Consider the following 8,357-nt stretch of genomic DNA (forward strand, 5'->3'; position numbering starts at 1 on the left):
TTGAATATTCCCAAAATAAGCCTGGGATATAATTATTACAATGCTCATTTTACAGAGAAGAAGTTTGAGGATCCTGGAGGTAAAGTCCCTTTCTCAAGGTCACGCAGTGAATGAGAGTACCCAGCAGCGCAAGTCTGCCTCAAGTCAAGGCCTGGGTTTCCTTCTTAGGAAAACTAAGGCATCCTAGTTTGGACACCAGGCACAAGCTACAACAGGGCTTCTCAAGCTCTAATGTGCACCCGCTCCTGAATCCCTGGGGATCTTGTCAACGTAAATTCTGATTCAATAAGTCTAGGGTGGGGCCTGTGATTCTGCATTTTTTCTTTTCCTTTCTTTTCTTTTCTTTTTTTTTTTTTTTTTTTTTGAGACAGGACCTGGCTCTATTGCCCATGCTGGGGTGCAGTTGTGCGAACCTAGCTCATTGCAACCTCCACCTCCCTGGCTGAAGTCATCCTCCCACCTCAGCCTCCCAAGTAGCTGGGATTACAGACTCACACCACCAAGCCCAGTTATTTATTTTTATTTATTTATTTATTTATTTTTAGTAATGACGGGGGTTGGAGGAAGGGGTTTACCATGTTGCCCAGGCTGATCTTGAACTCATGAGCTCTAGCGATCCACCTGCCTCGGCCTCGACCTCCCAAAGGGCTGGGATTATAGGCGTGAACTACCTACCACACCCAGCTGATTCTGCATGTCTAACAAGCTCCCAGGTGATTCAAGCTGTCTTCTTAAAGTAGCATTTTACCAAATAATCATTCATAACTAAGAACACAAGATATTAAATGGCTTCGTGTTTTCTGAAAACTACAAGTGAAATGATTATTATTGTTCCTATATTTTTTTGCCAGGTATTATTAACTTAAATTTTATATCTTTTTTTTTTTTTTTTTTTTTGAGATGGAGTCTCGCTCTGTCGCCCAGGCTGGAGTGCAGTGGTGCGATCTCGGCTCACTGCAACTTCCGCCTCCCGAGTTCATGCCATCCTCCTGCCTCAGCCTCCCGAGTAGCTGGGACTACAGGCGCCTGCCACCACGCCCGGCTAATTTTTTATATTTTTAGTAGAGATGGGGTTTCACCGTGTTAGCCAGGATGGTTTCGATCTCCTGACCTCGTGATGCGCCTGCCTTGGCCACCCAAAGTGCTGGGATTATAGGCGTGAGCCACCGCGCCCGGCCATATCATGATTTTTTTAAAAGGCTATTTGTTACGGGAAATCATCTCTCTTAGTTCCTGTTATGTTTTGTTGTTGTTGCTGCTACTGCAACCATTCAATTCCTGAAATTCCTTACAGAGATATAAAATAGTAAGACAATGCTTTACACACCATTGGAATTGGCAACCCTCATATCATTTTATGGTGACAGACTTGAGCAAAGAAAGCCAGCTATAATTTACTTGGTATTAATGTCAACAAACATGTAAAAGGAATAAAATCAGCCAAAGTTAAATGCATTTATTAACATAAGAGGAAGTTGCAAGAGCCAAATTCAGAGTACCTGAATATGCACAATTATTAATAAAATTTCTGGATGTGAAAAAAAGTCCTATTTTAGATGACTTGGCTATAGTTCTTCAACAGTTAAGAACAATTTTGTAAATATAACATATAGGCTAGAAATACATATGCACATTTTGTGTATTTTAAATATTTTCATTATTTTACATATTTTTATATATTTTTCCTTATATTTCAAATGGAATATTTCTAAACTGTACCTCAAATCTTTGAAAAAATTAAAGTAAGAACTCTAAGCAGCAACTGGCTCAATTTAAATCCTATTTGGTGGTGCCAGTATAGTTTTTTATTATCACACAAAACGCCACCATAATTTGCATCCCATCGACTATTCCCTTAACTCTAAAGAACTATCATGCCACTCCTAGAGTAGGTCTCTGGGGTTGAAGCCTGTTCTATCACTCCTACGTTAGATCTATTTGGTAGTAAAATCAGGGTTACTAGCCTGGTGCCCCTTACCTGGGAAAAAAACTCTGTATTAACCCTGTCTTCACTCTTCTCAGAAAACTGATAATAAATTTTGTCCTTTTGCTCTCTGCTCTTTTCAATTCCTGGCATTCCAGAAGTTGTTAGACTTGCCTTTCCAGCTTTTTCCTGGCAAGGCTAGAGTTGACATACTGTTCTAATATTCTATATCGCTTCCAATCTATCTGCATTGTGCAGTTTCTTTTACATGGCACTTGTCTTGTTAATATTTTTCAAATTATCATCAAAATCAAAAGTTATGTATCAGTATATTTATACAGAATTTCCTTTTTCTTCTTTGGCTTTTTTTTTTTTTTTTTTAAGATGGAGTCTCCCTCTGTCTCCCAGGCTGGAGTGCATTGGTGCGATCTCAGCTCACTGCAACCTCCGCCTCCCTGGTTCAAGAAATTTTCTTGCCTCAGCCTCCCGAGTAGCTGGGGTTACAGGCATGCGTCACCACACCCGGCTAATTTTTTTATTTTTAGCAGGGACGGGGTTTCACCATGTTGACCAGCCTGGTCTTGAACTCCTGACCTCAAAGTAATGCCTGCCTCGGCCTTCCAAAGTGCTGGAACTACAGGTGTGAGCCACCACACCCCGCCTTCTGCATTATTTTTAAGTCTTCTCTTTTTCTCTTTGCCTCTTTACCTGCCAACTGTTTCACCTATAAATAGGTTCTTTGACTCTTGATATTCTGTTATTATTACTTTATTTGTAGAATGCTGTTCTAGGGTGTTGGTGTTCCCACACCTGTAACTCATATCAGAGTAGCTTTGCTGACCTAATCAATATTATGCTGCAAAGCATAACCCTTACAAAATAACAGCAGTATCAGTGAATTAGAGAAGTTTTACAGAATCAAAACTGGATTATTTAATAATATTGTGCTGCTGGTAACCTTAGCATAAATTATTATTTTCTAACTCTGCTCAGTATCTACTCACAAGCATTAAATTCACTTTTAAAAATGCTAAAAAGTCTGGGTGCAGTGGCTCACGCCTGTAATCCCAGCACTTTGGGAGGCCAAGGCAGGCGGATCATGAGGTCAGGAGATCGAGACCATCCTGGCTAACACAGTGAAACCCCGTCTCTACTAAAAATACAAAAAATTAGCCGGGCGTGGCGGCAGGCACCTGTAGTCCCAGCTACTCGGGAGGCTGAGGCAGGAGAATGGCATGAACCTGGGAGGCGGAGCTTGCAGTGAGCCCAGATCGTGCCACTGCACTCCAGCCTGGGCAACAGAGCAAGATTCCATCTCAAAAAACAAACAAACAAACAAAATGCTAAAAAGTATTGAAACAAAGACCAGAATGATTTAATTACAATATCTCTATGAGATCACAGTCATCTAGATGGACTGATTTATAGGTGAATTCCTATTTCATAGCTACTTGCTTATGGCATCTAGAAAATATGGCTGTTTTACTGATGGAAATCAATAGCATCCATTGCATTGCTCAGCCACTTGAAGATCTGTCAGCTAGTGTTACTGTACTTTGTCTTACTAACTGTACCATAGTTATAATGGATTTTTTTTCTTAGACAGGGTCTTGTTCTGTCACCTAGGCTGGAGTGCAGTGGCGTGATCATGGCTCATTGCAGCCTCCACCTCCTGGGCTCAAGCGATCCTCACATCTCAGCCTCCCATAGCTGGGACCTCAAGTAATGCACCACCATGGCCTGCAAAGTTTTTTTTTTACCTTTTTTGTAAAGACAGGGTCTCCCTATGTTTCCCACACTGGTCTTGAACCTCTGGGCTCAAGGATCCTCCAGTCTTGGCCCCAAAGTGTTGGGAGCCCAGCTCGAAATGAGTCTTAGTGAGAGAGGTTTCCCTACCAAAATATTGATATCTACTATAGAGGAGAATGTCTTCAACTACACTGGCAACAACCTCTCTGAGCACTCTAGAAGACTTTTAAAAATTTATTTGTTAATGTATTCTTACAAGTGGAACACAATCTCCAGAAATTGAGATGGTCAAAACTTGAAATATATGTATATATTCCCGATATTTACCTTTTTCTAGATATAAAATAAGTCATCTATGATTAGACTTTACTTCTCCAACATGGTTACATCTTGAAAATCAATGGGGAAGCATCTAAAACCCTTGTACAGCAATCTTTATTTTCAACCAAAAAATACAGGAAGTCTATGTTAGTACTATCAGGATGAATATAGCTGAAGATATCATATTAGAATCTTTGCTATCAATTTACAGCAAACATTTAACACTATATATGTAGTTATAGGCACTAATTGTCCCATAAATAGCAATGTCACGTTATTAATAGGAGGCTTTCTAATGGATTTTACATTTCATAAAAATACATCCTTTTATTTGGCATCTGTCCCTTTAAGTATTTACCAGAAAGCTAGCTTAAGGGTAATGCAGAGGTTTAAGCCTTGATTGTTAGATTGACGAATGATTCTCTTAAATTGTCTCTGTCACTTCAAAATTTCCATTAAACTCATATAAACTATAAATTCCTTATTTGTATTAATATTTACTATTTGGGGACCTGTTCATGCAGTTTTGTTTGTTTTTGAACAACCTATAACTTACTGAGATACTCAAACATAAAAGAGGGGATCTGCCACTCATCATATAACACTTTCTGATTTCTTAGAATTTGATTGTTACCATTTCTGACAACTTTCAATAATACTGGCAGATTTATATACCTATGAATTAGAATGATTGTCAATTGCCATGAAGAATCAGAGGAGTAAATCTAGTAACTTTGTCTTTGAAAAAGTAAGATCAATGGCAGCGCAGTTGAGGAGGTTGTGTAGATCTTCGATGAGTAGTTTTGAAAGTAAAGTATTCTAAAAGGTAAGAATACCTTCTTTGAAGGTGTAAGGTCATTGTTTGATCTTTTGGAAGAGGGGCCACTGGAAAAGTTGCAAAAATACTCTGAATTTGTCAACAGAAATCAAGTTGATATCTTTAAAAGCATAAAGAAGAATTGCCAATCTTTACTTGTAATTTAATTTAGACAAATATATGCTGAACACCCATTGCATATATTGTCTAGTTTATGTTAAGAAATCTAGGAAAATCAAGAGGTAAACAAGACGTAGTCCTGGGTTTCAAGATAACTTCAAGATAGTAACAAAGACAGGCATATTGATACATATAATTCAAGGCAGAAGAGAAGCTTAAAAATGTGCGTTAAGGCCGGGTGTGGGGGCTCACGCCTGTAATCCCAACAGTTTGGGAGGCTGAGGCAGGCGGATCACCTGAAGTCAGGAGTTCGAGACTGGAAAAACCCCGTCTCTACTAAAACTACAGAAAAATTCGCCAGGCATGGTGGTGTGTGCCTGTAATCCCAGCTACTCAGGAGGCTGAGGCAGGAGAATAGCTTGAAACCGGGAGACCGAGATTGCACTGAGCCAAGATCACGCCACTGCACTCCAGCCTGAGCAGCAGAGTGGGATTCTGTCTCAAAAAAAAAAAAAAAAAAAAAAAGGCATTGAAATAAAATAAGAGCAATTAAGTCTGACCAGAGCAATTAAGGAATACTGTGTAAAGGAAATGCTACTTAAGTTTATCATTAAAGGATGAATAAAAAAATTAAATTGGAAAGAAAAAAAGCAAAGAATTCCAAGATGGCAGCAGAGTACAAAACAACACGGAGATAAGAATGTGCATAGTGAGCTTGAGACATGAGACGTGAAGATGCAAGAAGCAAAGATCTGGATGATTAAGGTTAGAAACACATAATGTTGACTGACCAAGGCTTTAGGAAATACTCCAGAAAGACTTATAAAGTTCAGTAGACAATCAGAAGGTAAGACTAATGGCTTTGTCAGTCAGTTTACTTGTGATGGTTAATATTAAGTATCAATGTGATTGGATTAAAGGATGCAAAGTATTGTTCCTGGGTGTATCTGTGAGGGCGTCGCCAAAGGAGATTAACATTTGAGTCAGTGAACTGGGAGATGCAGACCCACTCTCAATCTGGGTGGGCACCATCTAATCAGCTGCCAGCATGGCTAGGATAAAAGCAGGCAGAGGAACGTGGAAAGACTAGACTGGCTGAGTCTTCTGCATACATCTTTCTCCCGTGCTGGATGCTTCCTGTCCTTGAACATCAGACTCCAAGCTCTCCAGCTTTTGGACTCTTGGACCTTTGACCACAGACTGAAGGCTTCCCTACTTTTCAGGTTTTTGGGACTCGGACTGGCTTCCTTGCTCCTCAGCTTGCAGATGGCATATTGTGGGACTTCACCTTGTGATCATGTGAGTCAATACTCCTTAATAAACTCCCCTTTATATATACATCTGTCCTATTAGTTCTGTCCCTCTAGAGAACCCTAATACACTACTATAACAAAGTACCATAGACTGGGTGGTTTATAAACAACAAAAATTTATTTCTCATAGGTTAAAAGTCCAAGAAGTTTAGAAGTCCAAGATCAGGATGAGGTTCTGGTGAGGGCTCATTTCCAGTTTGGAGACTGCCAACTTCTCCTTGTAATCTCACCTGGCAAAAAAAGCTCAAGCTAGCTCTCTGGCTTCTTCTTATAAGGGCATTAACTCCACTCACCGAAGCTCCAGTCTCATGACCTAATTACCTCCCACAGGTCTCATCTACAAATACCATCATATTGGAAATAGGATTTCTACATATGAATTTTGGGGGACACAAATTTTCAGTTCATTGCAATTAAGGAATATTAATAAACCATGCAAGAGGTCCTCAGCTAGGGAAGTATCATAAAAAATGTAAAAGAAGAAACATGTTTGAGCTATATTATTAATATTGAATTTACTTGACTTAGTAGAACTTAAAAATTTACAAGATTTCTAGTCTTGATGACAGAGTGATTCTTGTACCATTGCCAAGATCAGAAATACATAGAAGAGAAACAACATGTTTTGGATGAAGGGATATGATGAATTTATATGTGGATATACTGAGCGCCAGTGTTTTGGAATAGCTATGTGAAAGCACTAACCTGATACTGTATTTACACATGTATTCATTTGTTTATGTATTCAAAATACACTTTAAAACTCAATAACATACTCTGCAATAAAGTAAAATCAGATCTAATACGGTTGACTACTGGGGCCTGAACTCTGGGACTCCATACCGGCAAGCTACCTAGGCTTATCTTGGTCCTTTCCTTATCCTTGCACTGTCTTCATTTTATGAGATTGGGCTTTTTGTGTGTTACTTATAGAATTATAATGTGTTTGATATTTATCAAGCATCTATTATGTGTTGGACATTTATAGGCACTAGGGATGGAGAAATGAACAAGATAACACAGTCTATCTTTATGGAAGTTAACATTCTAGTGGGGGAAATAGAAAATAAACACAGTAATAAGTAATATAATTTCAGATAGTAAAGAAAAAGCAATATGATAAAAAATGGTAGGAGTGTCTTACTTCAGATGTGGTTGTCAGAGAACCTTTGATGATATGACATGACATGACATGATAGAATTGAAGGACATAAAAGAATCAGTTGAAGATCTGGGGCATAAACAATCTAAGCAGCAGGAATAAAAAAAAAACAAAGATTCTAATACAGCAATAAATTTAGAGTGGGCCGGGCACAGTGGCACACTCCTGTAATCCCAGCACTTTGGGAAGCCGAAGTGGGTGGATCACCTGAGGTCAGGAGTTCAAGACAAGCCTGGCCAATGTGGTGAAACCCTGTCTCTAATAAAAATACAAAAATTAGCCAGGCATGGTGGCGTGCCTCTGTAATCCCAGCTACTCAGGAGGCTGAGGCAGGAGAATTGCTTGAACTCGAGAGGCGGAGGTTGCAGTGAGCTGAGACCATGCCACTGCACTTCAGCATGGGGGACAGAGCGAGACTCCATCTTAAAAAAAAAAAAAATGTAGAGTGTTTTCTAAAAACAATGAGAAGGCCAGTGAGGGGGTTGGAGTAGCAGCACATTAGGAAATGAGTCTGGAGAGTTAAATAGAATGCCCAAGCAGATATATAGAATGTCAATACAGGGCATTCTAGGGCATAATAAGGTGTTTAGATTTTGCTATTAAGTTTAATGGGATGCTTTTGTGCAGATGGTAATCATGATATGATTTAAATTTTTAGGAGTATTCCTTGGTTCCTTGGTGGTTGATAGAGTATAACAGGCCAAGTGTAGAATCATGGTGTCAAGTTGAGGGGTTACTATAATAGTCTAGGTGAGTGATAACGACTACTTGGAATGGGTGAAAGTGGTTGAGATAATAGGAAATGGTCTGATTTAGGGCATATTTTAGACTCAAAAGTGACATAACTTGATGATGGGTTGGGTGTGAGGAAAAGAAAAATCAAGAATAATCCTTACATTTTTGGATTGAGCATCTGGGGGCATTGTGATGACATGTATTAAGATGGAGAAG

The sequence above is a fragment of the Gorilla gorilla genome, chromosome 11 (genome assembly GCF_029281585.2).
Source record: "Gorilla gorilla gorilla isolate KB3781 chromosome 11, NHGRI_mGorGor1-v2.1_pri, whole genome shotgun sequence".
Lineage (NCBI taxonomy): Eukaryota > Metazoa > Chordata > Mammalia > Primates > Hominidae > Gorilla > Gorilla gorilla.